We start from the raw sequence: 19905 nt of genomic DNA, 5'->3' as shown, positions 1-19905 counted from the left end.
ATCCACCGCAAACGGCTGCTTTTAGTTTTGGTGTATTTGCTGCGCTGTGGAAGCTCTCACAGGTTGTGTTTAGAAAACACACCTTTGCACTCCTCAAACCCCTTCCTTTACAATCTTGACTCTGGGACTGCCATTGGACAAGAATTGCCTCCAAGTGCAGTTGCATTGTTCTTTGGTTGGGTTTGTTTAGTCAAAAACAATTTTCTCGCCAGGCCATTTGGTTTTAGTTTTCTCCCCCGTTAACTTTTCACCATCCTCCCGCCTCTCCCCTTCTGTTTTCGGGTTTCTTTCTCGTCCAAGCCCAAAATTTCCACAAAACCCGGAACGAAACAGCCTTGACTACCTCTTTTTACCCGAACCATGAACTTTCTGAATGCGGGATCGGGGCCGGCGGGGGGGCGGGGAGCGACAAGAAGGGACACTGATCAGGAAATAATTTGGTGTCTGGGGATCAACCATGCGGCAAACTTATCTTAAAAACCTGGATTCCTCTATTGCTCCTCTCATTTTTCGAGGCGGGATCTTGTTTTAGTATTTACATCCACGTTTAAATTTAATCTGAGCAGGTCTAGTATCTGTTTTGGAAAGGTACTGGAAACAAAGTCCAAGGCGATCGATATATATATATAAACACAAAAGCTGGAACACAATGCACGGTTTTACCATGAATAACGCTCCCGTCTCTCCTCCCCCCGCCGACTTTTGTGTGTTTGTGGTTATGTCAAACCAGCTCTGCCTGCACGTCAAACCGCACACTGAGCCAATATACACATGTACAACGGATTTAGTTTTTATACACCAAACTCAGTCCTTCCTCCTTTCCCAAATCTGCCTGAGAGCTCCCACGGAGACATTATTTATTTATTTCCTCGACAAAGAGGCTGGTATCATTTTGCTGAGAATTATTGGAGGCAGCACTCTTGTTTGATTTCCTCCCAGCGATAAATATTAAAAAGTAGACTCCTCTACCCGAGCTGAAGAGCTGTGAATTCATTAGCAAACAGCAGTACATTTATTATGAATAGGGGAGGGGGCGAGGCTGAAATTGACTCGGCAGGCAGAGAGGTAGAAACCTTTGCAAGGCCTTCCCGTTTTCACACGGCTTTCCCCATTAGAAAAAATATATATTTTTTCTCTCTCTCTTTTAAACTGCCTGCGAAGCATATGGAAAGCAGGTCAGAAAAGGACAGCGGCCACGGGAAAAAATATCTCTCTAAAATAAATGTACCGCCTTCTGCACCCGCAAGCAAAGCTGGCTGATTTGGGGCTTGACTGGAAGAGATTCGCTTTTGTAGGTTCATCTCTCAACGCGTCACAAACGTCGGTCATTTATCTTCCCGAAGACGGCCGGAATCCTAATTATTTACTCCAAGGGACTGTGCGTTTTTTTAAAAAAAAAAATCTCAGGCAGAATAATAAATATTCGATTCTATCATGTTCCAATTAACTATGGCAGGATCAGTTCTGCTATGCTTCCACCCGCCCAAGTTTCACTGTGGGACCGAGAGCAACATTAAAGACACAACAGCCTGCCTGGGAACTTTTACTGCCAAAGATTAGAGGCGATTTTAAAAAAATAACAACAGCAACAGCTGAACTACGGAGAGGAAGAAGGAACAGGCATCTAAGCCAAAAGGTCCATAGGAAGATTGGAGGGGAGGGTGGGGAGGGATCTATTTATTTCTTTTTAAAGCCATTCCCTCCATGTTGGAAATCCTAAATTCCCAGCCTGACTCTGGTTAAGCAGAAGAGCGGCTCTTTCCTTCCAGACCAAGCCAAAGAAAGAATAAACCCCTTTCCAGTTTAAAATCAGAAAGCTGACGCCACGTCGCTTAACAATAGGCCGGTGCAGGAAAGCACCTCAAATTCCAGCGGCTGCCTTGCGGCAAATACTCCTGGAAAATAGAGCGACATTCCTAAAAATTCCCTCCTCCCCCCCACCATCACCCCCCAAGCAGAACCCCCCAGTTGAAAAGCAGGGGGGAAAGAAAGGCCCCTGGATGAAGGCTGCGAAACAGTCGCTGCGTGGAAGGAAGCTTAAAGCTTGTGAACTCTTCTTGAACCGAGATTGGAGTCATATGGTCATAAATCATTGGGACATAGACTCCGCCATTCACAAAGTGATAGCCTCTTTGAGCCCGGCTTACCTTAGTCTCTGACGAGCAAAATACAGGCAGGCGTGATCTATTTTTCACATCCAGCGCCAAGGCAATCAATGAGCAAGGAAGGCCACCCTCGCCCTTTAAAAAATCTTAAAGGAAGATGTGTGTGTATCTATACAGAAGTGTGTGTGTGTGTGTGTGTGTGTGTGTGAGAAAAAAAGAGAAATCCAGCAATGCAGCCAAAGGAGGGGGGCTCAGCCACGGGCGCTTTCGGTTACGGCTGCTCAAATTCTCTCTCTCTCTCTCTCCCCCTCTCTCTCCGTTTGGGCAGCGAAAAGGAGCGAGTTGCTTTACAGCCTGCAGGATGGGTAGGGAAGGCTCGGGGCTCGGAACGGCCAAACGCTGAGGATTCTCGTGGCCCTGTAGGCTGGTACGCCCTGCTCACTGATAACAATGGCCACGGCGGAGAGACGAAGGGAAGGAGGGGGAAAGGGAAAAGGGAAAAGCGAGAAAAGCTTTAGCCAGGCGCGGCGGGGCTGGGGTTGCAAATAATCGGGGGGATAAGCCGGGTCCGGGAGGCAGGGGGCGGGGGAAGGGGGTATAGCTGGGAATTTTTTTTTTTTAAATAATAATCAAGGTTGGCTCGGGAGCGCCGGGCAAAGCCCCCAGCCTCCCCAGCAGCGTCACTAGTGAAAAATTATGCTAATTGCAGACGTGGTGGGCCGAGGCCTAGGCGGAAAGATGGCAAAGCCCTTCCTTGCATTCACGTGCTCCCCAATGAGGTGTCAACGTATGTTAATACCCCCCCGGCCTCGCCGGACCCTTCCCCCGCTTCCCGGGGAGGGCACCGGTTTTCCAGGCACTGGTGCCGCTCTCTGGTCTGGGTTTGACTCCGAAGATGAAATAATTATGAAATACACATTGGGGGGCGGGGATAATCCCTCAGCCGGGGACTGAGTCTTCCTTGGAAAAGGAGGGGGGCCGGGTAGGGCGGGGCAGGGCGGGGTGACAAAAGGACGGGTCCCTTGTGTCGCTGCAACTCAAAGCCTTCCAGGGGGGAGGGGGCTTTCATCTGGGGTGTGAGTGTCAAAGTTCTCTGCCTGGTGGCTACCTGTCCCCCCCGCACCTGGCGGCGGGCTTTGCACTTCTAAAGGGGCGGGGGAGAAATCCCAGCGCCGAGCCGAGCCGGGGAGGCGGCGGCCTGCTTTATTAATCCGGGGCTGCTGAAGCCGGGCGCTGCTTTTCGCGCCAGGCGGGTGAGCTGGGAACTTCCCGGCTGCGTTGGGGGGAAGGTGCAACCGGCGTTGCGAAGGGCGTGTGGGAGGGAGCCCGGGCCAGGAATGTAGGTGTCCGCACTTTTCCCTCCCGCGGGCATTGTCCCGGCTTGCAAAGGTTTTCTCCTCGCCCCTCGGCGAAGTGCTGACCGGAGAATTCAGGCGCAGCCCGCCAGGGAAAGGGGGCCGCACCCGCAGGGCTTGGGGCCCGCGTGGAAGGTGTGTCCACTTGGGCGCGTGCCTGGGCAACGGAGCTCAAGGAAGGCTTGGCTCTGGCGGGGGAGACGTGCAAGGTGCTGGCTTCAGACTCACTAAGGGCCTCGAGGTTCCACCCATTGTTCTAACCTCGGTTTCCAGACCTGAGCCGTGAGGGCTTCCACGGCAGAACTGGGAGAAAGAGCGTCTGGCTTTTCACTGACGATTTTTTTTCCCTTCTGACTTTTTATGAACAACTTGGACACCCCTCTGCAGCTCCGGGAGAGCTCCTGTTTTGGAACACCAGCCTCCCAGAGCGGCCAGGACACCGCACGAAGCGTACTTATGGATTATCCTATTTTAAAAGACCCCCTACTAGGAAAAATACTCAATAGATTTTAGAGGAAGGGATCTCAAAGGGTTGTGGTCGAGTATCTAGAATACCAGAGGTGTCCTGCACTCTGCAAAGAACTTCTCCGAAGTACCAACTTGGTCCTTTTTTTGAAATGACTGGACAATTTACAAAATGATACAAAGATCATTGTATTTCTGTACTCTTAGTGTCTTGTAAGTAGATATGAGGTTTAATATCAACGTGTATTTCTGCTTATATTTCTTTAAGTTTTTTTTTTTTAATTCACACGTTCAGCACCAAATGTTCCAGTCCGGGTCATTTTAGGCTTCACTTCAAAGGGAAAACAGAAAATATTCTCCATTTAAAACACCCACCCGAAATTATAACCACAGGTGACACAGACAAGCTAGTAGCAAACTGAAAATACTTCGCAGAAAAGGTAAGGCAACGATCGCTATTGTAAATCTGGTGAAAGGCAAATAAGCAGTCTCTTTTGAAAAATAGTGGTTTTCGGCTCTAAGATTTTGCTTGTAATGACCAGGCATCAGGTTTAAGAGCACTCACCAATTCTCAGTTGTCTGGTCCACCACAAATGAGACAGCGCAGCAGTATGAGAATGAAAGAGAACTGTAAAACAGAAAAATCGACAAAACTTGCATCACCAAGACAGGGCACATCGAGTTTATTACAGCTCGAACTCTTAAGGGATAATGGTGGGAAATCGTTTCTAATGGACAAAAATTAAATGGATTTTTAAAAACCCACTGTTCGAGCTGAGGCGTTTTTCTCAACAAGGTGACTAAAGAAGAAATTTCACAGGAGTTTTGGGCATTTTTCCGAAGTTGTTTTACACTCAGCGATACCATCAAGCCGAAGGATTGGTATAATGCGACACGCATGTACTTTTGTAATCGACTTCTGTGTATGGCTCCCAAACATTTGGACGCTACTTGCCTCTGGGAAACAGTCGTTGAAAGAAATGATTTATCTGTGGTAGGCGTTCAAGCTCTGCTTTAGACGAATTATCAGTAGAAATTATCTGCCCGGAAATGTAAACATATTTTTGTCCTGCTGGTGATGGCGCTTTGTAAATAAATAATCAAAAAGCTACTTCGCCAGCCCTCAGTGACCTCTTTTCATTGTTTCTAGCGGAAGGAGGCTGGTAATTCCGGGTTAAATACTTTTGTAAAAAATTAAACGTATCGAGTGGATTAGGCAAGAGGGTAGGAAAGGGCTCCGGAAACCGCCGGCCCAGTTCATTGGAAGACAACAAAAGCTGAAATTTACAGCGCACCCTTTCCTAGGCAGCTCATTTGCCCCTTGTCTTCACTGAGCCCCCATAAAGTAGCTGTGTTGTGATAGATGCCGCTAACATTTACCCCAAAGTTACCCCATAAAAAGATTAACGATACCATCTTACACCTTTTTAAAAACCTCGTGGAGATTTATCACTGCGCCCTTGACACGGTTGGATTCCGAGCGAAAGAGGGGGGAAATCTCATTTAAAATTATTTTCGTTTTGGGAAACATTCCCTCGCTTTAATACTCTCCTTTCCGTTCTGTCTGTTGATGTTCTGAATCTCAGATCCGATGCTCCTCCCGCACCCAGCCCTCCGTGTGAGAACATTCCTGCCCATAAATCACACGTCGGGCTGACCCCTCTCTGCTCTGCGGCCTGCAGCAATAATTTATGGCGATGAATATTATTATTACACGCGCACACGCTTTAGTACACAGCATTGGCTCCATTCCATTTACATCCCAACCTTCCCGGGTTTACTTGGGGTTTAATTCCCTCGGGAGATTATAAATAAAGATAAAGAAAACCCCAGCGCGTGCACCCGGGGCACCAAATATGTCTCTGTAAAAGTTCCACCCACAGGAGGACCTGGAAAAAAGGAGGCGTGAGGAAGGATGGGGGAAGTGAACAAAAGGAGGGGGGGGCGCGCAGGAAACCAGCATTTCTTTAGCGTGAATGCAAAAAGCGGGGGCACCACCAAATAAATAAAGGCTCCGGGAAAGATTTTCCAGAGAAACCAGCAGAAGGGGGGCGGGGGAGGGTGCTACATTTTGAGGGATCCGCATTAAAATAAAATCAGCCCCCTCCATTTCTCCCCTCTTTACCCCGCTGCTAACAATAGGCTCATGCATTATGTATCGTTATTAAGCGATATTAGCGGTGAATTGTGGGTACGCTCAGCCTACGCGCTGTAGTCCTGATAGGAGTGTTTGTCTTTCTGGGTAGATAGACAGGACGGGAGGGGAGAGCTAGGCAGAGAGGGAGCCCTGCGAGTCTGTGTCTTCCAGAACAGCAAGACGTCCTGTGGCGCCTTATAGACTAATAGAGATTTTGGAGCATCAAGCGGGTCTTTGCCCACGAAAGCTCCTGCTCCAAAATAGCTGTGAGCCTATAAGGTGCCCCAGGACTAATTATTGTTCTAGCTCGATACTGGGTGAGTCCGGAGACAGTAAACGAACCTCCTCAGCCCAAGGAGCGGGGTAGGAACGCTGAGGTTGGGAAGGCGGAATTAGGGAGACTCCAAACGCCCCCCCCCCGCTCTCCCTGACACACCAGGTCTGAACAGAAGCCCGCTCCGGATAAGAAGTGCAAACGAGCCCGCGTGCGCAGCGTCTGTGAGAGATTAGCGCTCTTCCCCGGGACCTCCGCTTGCGAGAGTGATAACTCACTGGTTAATGATCAATCAGCGGAAGTGCTTTCGAATTGCCTCCTAAACACCAAACAACCGCAAGACCCGGGTCCCACTATTCCCGGCTGGGTGTGTGTTTGGCTCACACACACACCCCCCACACACACCCACGCACACCGACCCGCCGCCCTCTTCTCCCCTGTACTTCTCCTGGTCGCCCAATATCCCCCGTCCGCTCCTTTTGCTGCCCTGTGGTAGGTTCCCATTGGGCTGGGGGCGGGGGAGGGTCCTGGGGCTGAGACGAGTCGTGCAGGCAGTGGGTGACCAGCGAGCCGAGCCCTCCCCTCACGCCAAAACTCTTACTTGAGTTAGGCACTCACGTGACTGGGAGACGTCACCCTCCCCCCAGTTTCATTCCATGGCCCCCCCACGCCACATCCCCCTCTCCAATGACCTGGCCAAACTTAAACCCCAGTGGCCAGCGCCCCACCCCCACGTCCCGGGTGTTCCCCTCAGACGCCGGGTTCTGAGTTCGTGGTTCAGTCCTCTAAGCAGAGGAGGGAAACAGAGGTGCGAGGTGCGCGCCACGACCCCGACCGTCCCGCCCGCAGGCCAGGGCCAGGAGCGCAGGAGGGAGAGGCTTAAGGAAGGCGCGTGCCGCTCTCCGAGCATCAGACCAGCACCCGCCACCGAAAACCTCCTCTGACTCTTCTGCAGCGGGCCGGCTCCTGCGCTGCCCTGCAGAGAGCTCCGCCTGCGGGGGCGGCTGGTGGCTGGAGCCGTGACCCTCCCACGCGCCCTCGCGCACCCGAGTGGATTTACAATGGCAGCCCGCCCTGAGGCCGCGGCGCGATCCCCTGCGTGGGCTGGACCTTGGGCGGCCGCGTGGGCTTCTGCCGGGCTGCCCGGGTCTCACGGCCCTTGGAAAAAAATCTGGAGAGAAAATAAGGATTTCTCGACCACACCCCTGAGCCCCCGAGCGGATTCCGGGTTCGCCCCCGGGCGCTGTTGGCTTGGCCGGCTCTGCTGCACCATGGAGACGTTCAGTCCGAATAAAGAGCGCGCTGCGGCCCGGGGGAGAGTGGGACGGAGACAGGCTCTCGGGCTCCGTTGTCCCAGCCTGGATTTGATGTCACGCGTTTCCGAGGGGGGCTGTCGGAGGAGTTACCTTTCGGGGTCTCTGCCTGTTTGTACAGCCCCTCGGCTAACTGGCTGCGGCGGGAACGTACTCTCCTTGGCAGCCTGGTGGTAAGGTTAAGCAGCCCCGTAGCACCTTAAATGTATTAAGTAAGGAGCTTCCGTGGGACAGACCCACTCCGGCAGCTTGTTCGCCACCACACCGCTTTCCCTAGTAAACCAGCAGGTTAGTCTTTAAGGTGCTACAGGGCTGCCGGTTATTTGTGAAGCTACAGACGGCTACCCCCGGAGTCTAGTAATCACAGTATAGTGTAGTCCTTGTCTACCACAAATATACTGTGTAACACACACACACACACACACACACACACACACACACACCTCCTACTATAGCTGCTGTGTAATTAGGATATAGTCTCAGTTTGCATTCTCATTCGTACACAAAGAATACGCTACGCACACCTAGTGTACGCGTCGCATGTAGATAGACACATTAGCATGCGTGGCCAGTGGTCCATATAGCTAGATCACCGCTTGAGCTAAAACACTGTAATGCCGGGAGGGGCTTTGCTCTGGCTTATTCATCAGCATATCAAAAGGCGAGCCTCCACCGCAGGCTCTCAGCGCGGTAAATAGTTAATTTGTAATACCCGGGGAAAGAATCGGTGACTGTAATGTTTAACAGGCCCGCCGTGTCCTGCGGGGGTGGGGCTCGGGCTCCCAGCTGCACCCCGGAGCTGCAGTCCGTAGGTCTGGTTCTTAAATCTGCGCTGAGGGGTGCGGGTTGAGCAGTGAAATGAGGACAAACACTTGTAACTGGGAAGGCAGCGAAGTTATTCCCATGGACGTTTCACGCAAGTAGCGCCACCGCACCCTCTCCAGCCCTCTGTCTCTCACACACACCCCGCAACCCGGACAAGCCCATCCTTTAAATAAGACTCTCTAGGGGAACACATTTCTCCCCTGACGGACCATCCAGCGGGAATCAGCCGATCTCTGATACCTCTGGTCTTACAAACCCCGCAGCTGCGTAATTAAGAGCAGATCCTCACCAAGGCAAGAAAAATACCCACCCCCCAGCGCCCAGTTTGTAATGCGTCTGGCGTGAGAGAGGTGGCAGGGATGACCCCCCCCCCAAGAGCTGCAGACGCACCCAAAGATATTTATTTTCCCTCTACAGAGAGAGCTGGAATTTCAAAAATCGTCCATTAATATCAATTTACTTCAATGAAAACTTTGGTTCTTCATGAAGTTGATGATTTATGATCAAATCAATTAAATTACGCTGGTTTCGAGCCTGGTGGTTCCCCCCTCGGATTTTATTCGCCAACAGACCAAGCGCTGAGTTAAAAAAGGAATTTCAAATTTAGCTGGAGGCGACTAAAGATAATTCTGGAGCCTAGAAAATTTAATGCAAAGCAATTTTCAGCAAAAAAAATCAGGCGCTCGTGCAGCTGTCTGCCAATATAGCCTAGTTTGCCTCAGGAAATCTCAGACACTGAGCCTAAACTTTTCCAGTCATGCAACGTACAGGGGCATTTTTATAGCTACGCCTTTGTCCCACGAACGGGGATCTTATTAAAGCTCAAAGGGCTCCCAGCCAAACCCCGTCCCCTTTTTAAATAAACGAATTTCGAGATTAATTCCGTTTGTCTTTGTCTTCCACACAAGCTCCGCTGGGCTGCGGCTCTGGGGTAAAATAAACAGCGGCCCTGCACAAAGGGACCGACTCTTCTGAGTCTACCCCCGAGCGAGGGAGGAAAGAGCGCTTGCGAGTAGCCTGTCCTACACCCCAAAGCGACTTACACTCCTTCCCTGGCTCCCCGGAGAAACGGGGCTTCTTGGAGCAATTAGACTTTACCAAGAAATCCTTATGGCGCCTTGGCTTAAACCCGGCCAGCGCGGCACTCCCGGCAGGGCTGAGGGCGTGGGGCTGGCAGGGTACATGAGAGCACACGCTCCTTGTGCGAAATGCTGAACTCTCCCACCGAAGGGAAGCGGCCAGCTGGCGGGGAAAGCAAGCCAAGGAGCCAGAGGTTTTAATGGCATCCGGCAAAGCAGCGCAGCGTTTGAGGGGGCTGGGGTAGGGACCCCACGACCACCGCCGTGGGCTGCTTAGGAGACCGGGGCTTGTAGGGACCGGTGTGTAGTTCGGGTAAACAAAACTTGGGAGGCCATAAATCACGGCGGCCTCCATTCTGCCGCTTAACACCCGCCCCCACAGCCGCGTTTGTAGTTTGGTTTGCAAACGGCGGAGAGGTGCTAACAAACTGTCCCTGGGAACCCGCGCTGGGAAACGCGCAGTCAAAAGAAAACTTGGAGGGACGCGCCGGGCAAGAGATTCCCCCCCCCCGCCCTCCGCCGCCTCATCTTCCCCTTCCTGGGCTCTGCTTCGGAGCGATCCGCCTTAATTTGTGCCCAGGGAAAGGCCGCTCTGGTTCACGCGGACCAATGGAGAGGTCTCCAGCCTGTCAGGGCTTTGGAGCAATTAATTATGGGTCCGCGCGCTGGAACCCCGAGAGTAGGGACGGGCAAAGCTCCGTGCCCTGCTCCCCTTTTATCTCTTACCTGTGCTCGTTCGCCACCCAGGGCTTCAGGAGGCAGGAGCGCAGGGGGGAACCGGCTGCTGCAAATGAAGCAAGCGAATTAAAGCGTAGAGAAGAAGCTACCTGATGGTGCCCCGGTGGATTCTGCGGAAGGGTTTGTCGGACGGATTTCTCCCCCACCCTTCGAGCCCCCCTCCCCCCAAAAAAAAAGGTGCTGGGGTTTTTGGACTCACTCGTTTCCAACGGAACTGCCTTGAGCGAAGAGAAGCGCAAGGCAACCCTAAGGGCTGCAAGGCCCCATTCCCCAGCCCGCCGAGATGCAGGGGGCAGTGGTGGTCTGGCGCGGACTGTCCCCTTGGAGGTGGGGGGTGGGAATCCCTGACACCTCCCGGAGAAGCTATTTCTCTTCATAAAGACTTAAAATGTGGCACGAGGGCCAGGGGGGTGCGGCAGAGCGGGGAACCAAGCGGGTTCTGGTGGTCGAGGCCAGTAGGGTTGGCCAGGCTTCCACGTCAAGATTCAAAATTGATTCCATATGTCTGGTTAAAAAACAGTGAAGCCGTGCGCGGCGCGTTTCAAGACAATGGAGATGTGTCATAGCGAGTCTTTCCCTTGCTGGTCAGCCGGGCTCAGACTGTCAGCCCCTGGAGTCTAATCACGGAGGGGAGAGGCTGAGAAGTAACAGGACATGCTCCCGTAGGGGCTTGTCAACCGGCCTAAAAATGAGGAGGGACGCCTACCCCGCCTGAAGCCGGAGAGGGGTATGGCTGGACACCGCGCGGCTCTGGCGCACCCACAGGGAGGAGAAGGAGGGTGGATTCTCCTTACCGGCTGCATTGTGCTGATTTTAATCATGGAGATGCTGGTCCTTCCAGCACGGAAGTCCTATTGGCCTAATGCGGTGAGTCCCCGGACCCAATGGAAAGACATCCGTCGACTCCCATGAGCTTTGGAGCCGGTTCCTGCGGGATCGCCGCATGGCGATGTCTGGAGGATGGGAAGGGCTGGGTGGACTTTTGCCAAAGCACAAAGTTGGCTATGGAAATGTCATGGCCCAGTTGGCCTTTTGGCTGGCCAGAGCCTCCCTTCACAAACTGCTGTCTGGGAGCCGGCAGCCCCCTTGGGTGTCCTTGTTGCGAGTCCGGAGAGAATTAAACTATATTTTTAGCCTTCCCTTCCGATCTCTGCACACTTCGGTCAACAAGGGCTGATGTCCTTTGTGCTGGATTGAACCACGAAATATTAACGGTTCTGGGGTGAAAATTCTTGACTTAGCCCTCACCCCGCTCTTTACACGAAAAGCAACCTAGGCCTTCTGGCTCATGGTCCTGCTTCTCTGAACTAGCACCAGGTTGGGCTAATCGCAGCCCAGTGCCGAAATGTGCTTCTTCGCCCCTTCAAGAAAACAACCCCTCCCCTCCCTGGAACATCAAAGGACATCACCCTGATTGCCAACCCTTTGCCTAGTTCACAGAAGGCAAAGGGCTCGTTTCCTTTTGTCTTTGAGCCATAGAAATCTCGTTCCAATCCCTTTCTGAACAGAGATGTACTCGCAGAATGGTACGGGAGTGAGCGGTGATCACCAGCAGGCCTGGACAGTGGACACTTATTTCGGACATAATTTTTTTTCTGCTTCTTTCTTTCTTTCAACAGGGATGTGTTCAAGAAATTCAATCGATTTGACAGGGCTACATACTAGCCATCGGTGTAGCTACCAGTTATCGTAACAAAGGTCATCCTCTATTCACAATCCCTGAGCTGTAATATCAACCGCTTTGTAAAACCCCTTTGTTTTTAGTTGATCAACCGGAATAAATTTATTACCCATGACTATTTCCTGACTCTTATTTTTTAACAGAAATTGGGTAGCTGAACTGGACGGCGTGGAAGGAATAAGAGGGATGGTACTGTACATTGGAAATGCATTGCTCATGTATTGAGACTCCAGCTGTTGAGTGGATAGGCGTATGTATTGCCTGCAGGTTTAACCCTCGTCTGTATTAGCTAGTGGTCTCTTTTCTTAACAGTTCCACAGAGTTCTAGCCTTCCATATGTCTTTGCTATTACATCACACTTCCCTACAGCCAGCAATAAATTATGAACTAAGGTGCCGTTGGACTTACATTTTCCACCTTAGTAGCGTCCTCTTTGGGAAAGGAATGGGGTGTGTGCCGGGGGGGGGGGGCGGGGTGTAAGGGTCAGAAGTGATTTCTTTGGAGAGGGCACATAATAAGGTAAATATTGATTCTCAGTGTTGGTGGATCAAACTTCTTCTGAAAGGGGGGTCGGCGGGAAGAACGGCTCATTACAAAGAAATGAAGGGAACCCTCCTCTTCAGCCGACCTATTGCAGTGACAAGATCGATAGCTCATCGAGCATTTTGAATATTACTCATCTCCTTTCTCGCGACAGCACGAGGAAGAATATTCTGCCGGCTGCTTTCTGATGGATTCAGTGGAACCGAGTTAATCAAGAAATATGGCCAAGAAACAAATTAACGATCCGCACATTGTTTTAGTCTGTAGGAGAGAACTAATCAGCGAAGTTGTTATATTACCTGATCGATAAATAAACCAATAATGTCCCCAGACGGGAAGGTATGTGGGATTTAATGAGGTAGGTACGGCAGGGAAGTGGGGGGGGGTAAGAGTCGTGGCGGTTACTGTTTGACCAACCAAGAAGAGCAATGACAGCTCCCATGGCTGCCCAAAATGGGGGCGAAAAGCAGCCCTTTCCATTGTCTTGCAACTGGAGGGACAGAGCGTATTTCTAGGAGAAGGTCCCAGGCAGAGCGAAACCCTTCTGGCTCAGAGTCAGCTCTGTACAACGGGGGCAGATTTCTAGTGGAAGAAAGAGAGGAAGGAAGGTGGACCCGTGTGAAACTTTCGCCTAGATTATTTAAACAGCCCATTGACAAGTCTTTGACTTTACGCCTAGAAGCGAATCAGGTCCGAAGCAGCTGAGCCCTAATGCGCTGAGATCCAGCAGCCAGGCTTAGCTGAGGCCAAAACTCTTGGCCTCAGATAAATCACCAGCCTGCCTCACTCTGCTACTTCTCCTTTCAATAGAAACCAGATAGCAAGACAGGGCAGTGAGGTAGGGCGGTGTGACATGAGCACCTTCCCCCTCCCCACACGCACGTTCAATCAAAGGGCTCTCGGTATAGATCAGTAATGGATCGAGAGTGTCTGATGTCAGGTGAATTGAGAAAGGGCTTCTGGAGAGCCAAGGGGGTCAAAGCAGGGGGTTTGCCACCCTGTCCCATGCCACATCCCTCAGGCACCAAACCTCTTCCTGGCATCCGACCCGATGCCCCTGGCACCAGCGCCGAGCAGCTGCCCCTGTTAGGGATTTATAACCCCTTGGAATGCGCCTCGTGCGCAGGGCTGGCCGAGAGCTTTATGCCTGGCGCACGGTGTGAAGCTTTAATGACAGCAAAGGAGCCGTAATAATAATGATAATGAGAGCGAAATTAATAATTCCGCTCCCTCCAACTCCGTAACTACAGGAGCCTTCCTCACCGGGCTCATTCTTCGTGCTCAGAATCTCAAGCCAAAAAAAAGAACCAAAACAAGGGGTCAAAATCAATTGGCAGCCACAGATTTAAATTAATATAGGCTCGACAGAGAATGATGGGGCGGTCCGGGCACGTTCGCCATCCCCGGATCTCCCTTAATATTTAATGAAAGTCATCGAGTTGGTCTACTTTGACTACATAAAGGTTTACCCAGCAGACAGAGTTAAAGATCACCGCTCACGACGGCGTTAGACTTGGCTGACGAGGGCTAAAGCGACTGTGGAAAGCGGGGCTGGATTCGCTTTCTGAGAGGCCGGTGTGAACATGTCATCTGCAGTCCTGTTGTCAGTTGTGCTGACTACTGGCATGTTTTAGGGCCTTCCATGTTCTAGAGAAATGCCACTTCCCGCGCCCCTTTCAACACGCGCGGGTTTAACCAACTTGCTCAAGTTCTAAACTGGAAACGCTGACGTGTGACCCTCCCTCTTCTAGCCAGGATGCAAATTCTGAGTCTTCCTTCCTAAGCAGGTAGCAGGATGTCTCTCACTTTCAGCTCTGCTCTGGGGGACCATTCCGCTCCCCAAAGTCTTAATTTAACCGCGCTCCCTCAGTTGGCTGGAAGTCAATTAATTGTTGCCTTTTATATATGTATATATTCTATAGCTCAAGCGCCAGGAAGTAGCTACCACCTCTTGGCAGGTTATGCTTGTCTGAGCTGCTCCAGATTTTTCTGCCATGTACACGAGTTTAATGCCATTGGCTCCAATGGGCGTACTGTTCATTAACCCCGGTCTGAATGGCAGGAGTTCGGAGCGCCTAACATAATGTCCTTCGGTATCGAAATTTCTGAAACTTTTCTCACAAGGACATTTTCTGCCTAGCAAACTCTGCAAGAAATGCAGCGGTGCCTTTGCCTAAAAACTGATGCCGGGATGAATTCACTTCACAGGTGTGAGCAGCTGGGTTAACCACTCAGATTTCGGAACAATGGCTACAGCTTTTCTCCCTCACCTGGGAACCCGTAGGGTTTGTTTGGAAGGCGAGACAGCTCCCCTATTGTTCTAGTCTGCCCTGACAAAGTAACTTCATTCCCTGCTGGGGATCCCAGGCAGCCCCAGCCCACGCCGCAGCTTTCGACTCCCGGATTTTTGATTTTCAAGTGCAATGATCGATTTGATTTCCCGGCCAGGTGGAGTACAGGGGGGCAGAGCCAGCCCTAACACAAACACAAAGCCCCAGCCCAAACCCACAGAAACAAAAAAGCCCCAGCCAAGAATGTTACACACCTCGACAGCGCAATAAAGTCCTTGTTAGAGAAGGAGAGGGGAGGGAATGGTGAGAAACGAGCGCAAGCCTGCAGAGCGAAGCTCTGATTTCCATAGCAAGTTCTTGGTCTTCTCCGAGGTTTATATGCCAATGAGGCGTTCCCGGTTTACCAAATTTATACAAATCTCTCCTTAATTGGTAATCACAGATGCTGTAATTTAAGACCTCCAGCCATAGAGCTTTCATATTAGCGGCTGATCTATTACTGTAAATCGTCTGAAATAATCAACTCCAGGGAGTGGGACAGAGAGGAAGCCTCGCTCGAAAATACCATCGCTCGCACATCATTTTCACTTGAGAAATGATTTGTCTTGGACCCCGCCATAAACAGCACAACTCTCGCACAAACACACACCCAGACACACACACACACACACACACACACAATGGCAGCCGACCTGCCGCTGACACGCGTATTGCAATAAATCAAGAAAGGGGGTTTAAAAAGAGAGAGAGAGAGGAGGGAATATTCCTAAAATATCAATGAAATGCCTCAACGGCATAAACACACATCGCGCCTTGCGAAGAGAAATGGGAGGAAATGAAGACGGCGATCTGTCACATTTTACGACAATAACATTAATAACAAACAATAAATTTACATGGACATGGAGACACCCTAGGAATTGGGAAGCCCCTGCTACTCACAACAATGCAACCCTCGGCGTGGCTTCTGTCTTCCTGAGAATTGTTTTATTGCAGACGCTTTCTCTCTCTCTCTCTCTCTCTCTCTCTCTCTCTCTCTCTCCCTCTCTCTTCCCCCCCTCTGCTATAGGCTTGTTTTTTAAAGGACAGTTGAATTTCACGTCAGACACAAGGAGACCATGTCTGCGATGTTCCTGACGAATACATATCTATTCTGCAACCTCTGCATTAATTATTTAATGAATCACGTGATCTGGAAGGGGGGAAGGGGGTCTCTCAGTTTCAGACTCAAAGGACCACTGTGACCTTCCCCGAGAACGGCACCCCCCCTCCAAAACTAAGTTTAGAACTGAATGTATCATTCTAGACCTACCGAGCTCCGCGGCTACCTGGTTATTTCCATAGTTATTACACAGCCAGAGGAGCCTTTGCACGGAGCCGGGCGCTGCTGCACTCGGACGTGTGTCCGAGAACGCACCATGAAGTTTCCCAGCCGCGCTCCCCTCGAAGTTTTGGATATTAAACCCTTTCCCCCAAACCTGCTGCGTGTTTGCCCGCGTGAACGCTCCCTGCTCCCCTCAATGAGATTGTATTACCGCCCTGCACTGAGTAAGAGCCGCCGAGTGAGGCTGCGCGCGCCGCGGATGATAGTTACGCTCAGGGCTCCACGTTCAGAGAAGAATAAAGAATAAGGGCTGGAGTTCGCCGCTCCTGCCGCTATTGTTTCGCGAGTCTTCGCGGCATTGTTAAGTCAGGGTTGGGCTCTGAGCTGAGATCCCCCTCCCCCCAAAACCCCCCAGCCCTGCTAAGGGCCGGCGAACAAAGGAAACTGCTTGTAGCGGGTGTGCAAGAAGCTGCCTCTGGAAGAAATGCCAAGCCGGCAATGCCTCACTGACACCAAACAATGGGCGCCCGTCTGTGTGTGTCCACATACTTACAGATGTTGACACAAACACACGCACACGCATGTAGAGCCTGGAAGGGCCCGTGGCTGTGGCACTGTCTTTCCTTAAGGCCTATGAGCAACCTCGGAGCTTTCTGACATCTTCCTCAGGTGCTAGGGATGAAGGTCGCAAACAATAGACCCGACGCGCTGCTCCACGAGCCCAGGGCGATCAAAGAGGAGCCCGGTGGGAACCCCAGTAGCCAGCAAGCCTCGAAGGAGGTGGAATTCGGTCTTGCGAGCCTCAGCTTGCGCACGCATGTGTGTGTACCACAGCATAAGTAACACACGTAGGCTAAAGATGGGCCTGGATGTCTAGTGCGCGTTGACCTGAGCTTAACCGTCCACTTTCCGGAAAAGCCGAGAAGTCGTACACCGCGGTCGAGCCGGGCAAAATATCCAAGCGGCCCTGATAGAGGAAAGAGCCATTTAAACCTGGGGCGGGGGAAAAAACGGGTGGTGAAGCAAACCGCCCGAAGAGGCTTTGGAGGAGTTTTCAGAGCAGAGAGTGGGGAAGTGCTTTAGAAAAATAAAACCTCCGGCTGGGAAGTCCGGGAGAAGGTGCAATCCAGAGAGGGGGGAACACAGGGAAGGGAAAGAGAGTTGCTTCGGGGGAGTTCACCCCCCGCGCGTGTCGCTGTGCCCTGGCACAGGGCAGCTACCTAATCCGTGGAGTGAGAGGAACTTTTTCGGTCTGAAAAGCCAATTTTTTCCTTCAGCAAAGGCCTTCCAAAGAAAAGCAAACGGGCTCCTGCCGAAACTTGCTCGCCAACCCCGCCCCGAGCAGTACAAAGAGAAGAAGCCGGCCCGGGTGTTCTGTGGTTTTGTTTTGTTTTGGTTTTTATTTGCAGAAGAGCAACTTTCGCTGAAAGTTCAAAGACTCGGAAGCGCCGCAGCAAACAGCCCCGCGGCCGCCAAGGTGCGAGCCCCGGAGCCGCTTCCCTTGCGGAGGGAAAACGCCCGCGTATAGCGCGAGGAAGGGAGATTGATTTAGGGATTTAAACACGCCGGTTTTATTGGGGATCATAAATCTGTCAGGGGGAAGCCGCGAAACTCCCCAACTGCGCTCTGCAGCTCCGTCTTCGCTGACAGGGCAGCGTTCAAAGGAGCCCGCCTTGCCACACTGTGTCTGCGCGCCCGGGAGAGAGGAATGTTTTACAGCCAGCCTTTCTGCGCGTCTCTGCGCCATAGCCTAGCCTAGCTGATGGGAGTGCTCGTACCGCCCAGAGCCGGGCCCGCGCCTGGCACCTTGTTACTGGCTTATCTCGGGTTTGCTCGGGCTTTGAGGCGAGGACTCTCTCAGCGCCGCAGCCCTTCTCAAAGCCGCTCCTGTGGTTCTGCGGAGAGACCCCTTTGGGTCCAGCTCCGAGCCACGCGCGGGGCAGGAAGGACTCCTCTCTCCTCGGCTCAGCCAAGCATCCCTGCGCTTTGGGGTCCCCGTCAGGAAGGAGGCAGGTGTCTGTCAGGCAGAGCCCCAGTGGGAGACTCCTAGGCTGGGTATCTCGGGGCAGCCTGGGGAACGGGCGCTCCTCGCGGCTATGCCTGCCCTGTACCCAGCCAGGAAGTGGCGTTGCCCCTAAACGTCCCTGAACCCCGCGTGGATGTGACCGTAGGTCGAGGCCGGCAGCTCGTTCAGGCCTTGAAAGATGCTAGGAGATGGCTGCCAGATCCCTGAGGGGGCCCCTGTCAGGCCGCTCCCAGAGGGGCTTCGGTAGTGCCATGTTTCCCAGCCTTTGCCGGTTCGGAGTCACCAGACCCTGGAGAGACTGTAGCCGAGGCCGCTCAATGCCCGCCGGCATCGCTGATAAGGACTCAAGCCCTTGCCAGGCCCAGGAGGCCACGATTTTACAAGGTGCCAGGCGGTTTCAGGCACAGGCACCTCGAACCTCCCTGAGCGCCTGGCAGCCCCCCCCCGCCCCCCCGAAAGAAATCCCTGAGTGCTTCCTTGCGGGAGCCGCGAAGGGCTGTGGGGAGCGCAGTGGAGAAAGCGGGGGTGTCTCCGAACAAAAGATGCCTGGAAAGGAGACGGGAACCGAGCGAGTGGGGCTGGAGAAAAGCGAGAACCAGTTGGAAGGGGCAGCGTTGGGGTCCCTCGGGGGGAGCCCTCCTGGCGGGTGTAACCCCGGGGGCCCACTCAGCCTCGGGGTCTTCCCCGGGGCGCTGATGACAGGCTTTGCGCTTCTGACAACTCAACGGCCCTTTGTCGCTTCCACAGGACACCTCGGAGCTCGCAGATCACACCCGGAGCCGAGGAGCTAAACCGCTGCTGGGGAGCAGACCGTGAAGCGAGCACGGTGCAGCAGTTAAAGAGGAGCCAACCCCAAACTCCGCTCGTCCGGGACCTCTTTCTGTCCGCATCCCCCCGCCCCCTCGCCCGGCGTAGCCCCTTTCACAACGAAGTGGCTGAACAATTTCTTCCCCGAGGTGCAAAGTTTGCCTTGGCCCGGTCCAGCGCTACCCTGGAAATGTTACCCAGCACAATGTCCAGTCTTGGAAAGGTCAAGGGGTTCGAGAGGTCAGTCCTTGGCTATAATACTCCGCTAATCGGTCAGAAAACGTGTCCTCTGGGTGAACCCTATGCGCGGCCCGGGCTAGGCAGCTCAGAATTTTGCCTGGATTTATTTGTTTATGTTGCCTTTCAAACCTCCCCGGGAAAAAAATGCGAAAAGTCTTGAAACTAGCAGCGCTGAGACAAGCACCACTCACCCAAACACGCTCTCTAAGGCCAAAACCCTTCCACAGAACAGCTATTCTCACCAGAAACGAAAACACCAAAGTCTGGCTTGGCTGAGGGATGCGAACACTGGTATTCCTCAAAGGAACATCTGACACGCTGAAAAAGAAACCATCTACCAGACTGAGCTGCCCAGAGTCACACGTGACGTTTGGACAAAGCCCTTTAACTCTGATTTCGAAGCTCCAGCAAGGCAAACCCAGAGCATAGTCTGAAACAGCAAAGCTGCCTAGCTCACAGCCCGGTTAATTTCTTAGCTGTCTGCTTCTCCTCTGCCTGACAACAGAATTAACCCTCCAGAGTCAGGCTGGGTAGGACTCACACCATAAAATGCAAAACCCCGGGGTTCTAGCCAGTCCCTTTCTATGGAATCCGCTTGGTAAAATAAGGAACCGGAGGAAAATCTCGCACAGGATCCATGTGCTGCCCCCACCCCCCAGCTTAAGCTCAGAAGGAGGCAATAAAACCATCACAAATGCATGC

General features: G+C 52.4%; 1 protein-coding gene across 3 annotated transcripts in view; it reads right to left on the bottom strand.

Annotated features, from left to right (window-relative positions):
* Positions 1–19905, bottom strand: part of HOXB3 (homeobox B3) — a 41787-nt gene that overhangs the window by 4697 nt on the left and 17185 nt on the right. The window contains exons 1-2 of one of the 3 annotated variants that reach the window (XM_074978737.1): positions 15749–15804; positions 4491–4553 (exon numbers count right to left, since the gene is read on the bottom strand). The exons of the other annotated variants lie outside the window; for them this stretch is intronic. The gene's annotated coding sequence lies outside the window, so the exon portion shown is untranslated. Of the gene's footprint in view, positions 1–4490; positions 4554–15748; positions 15805–19905 lie in introns of those variants that run through there. 3 annotated transcript variants of the gene reach the window in all.

Source organism: Carettochelys insculpta, chromosome 28 (genome assembly GCF_033958435.1).
Source record: "Carettochelys insculpta isolate YL-2023 chromosome 28, ASM3395843v1, whole genome shotgun sequence".
NCBI lineage: Eukaryota > Metazoa > Chordata > Testudines > Carettochelyidae > Carettochelys > Carettochelys insculpta.
Note: the sequence above shows the minus strand (reverse complement) of the source record. Positions and strands in the feature narration are given on the sequence as shown.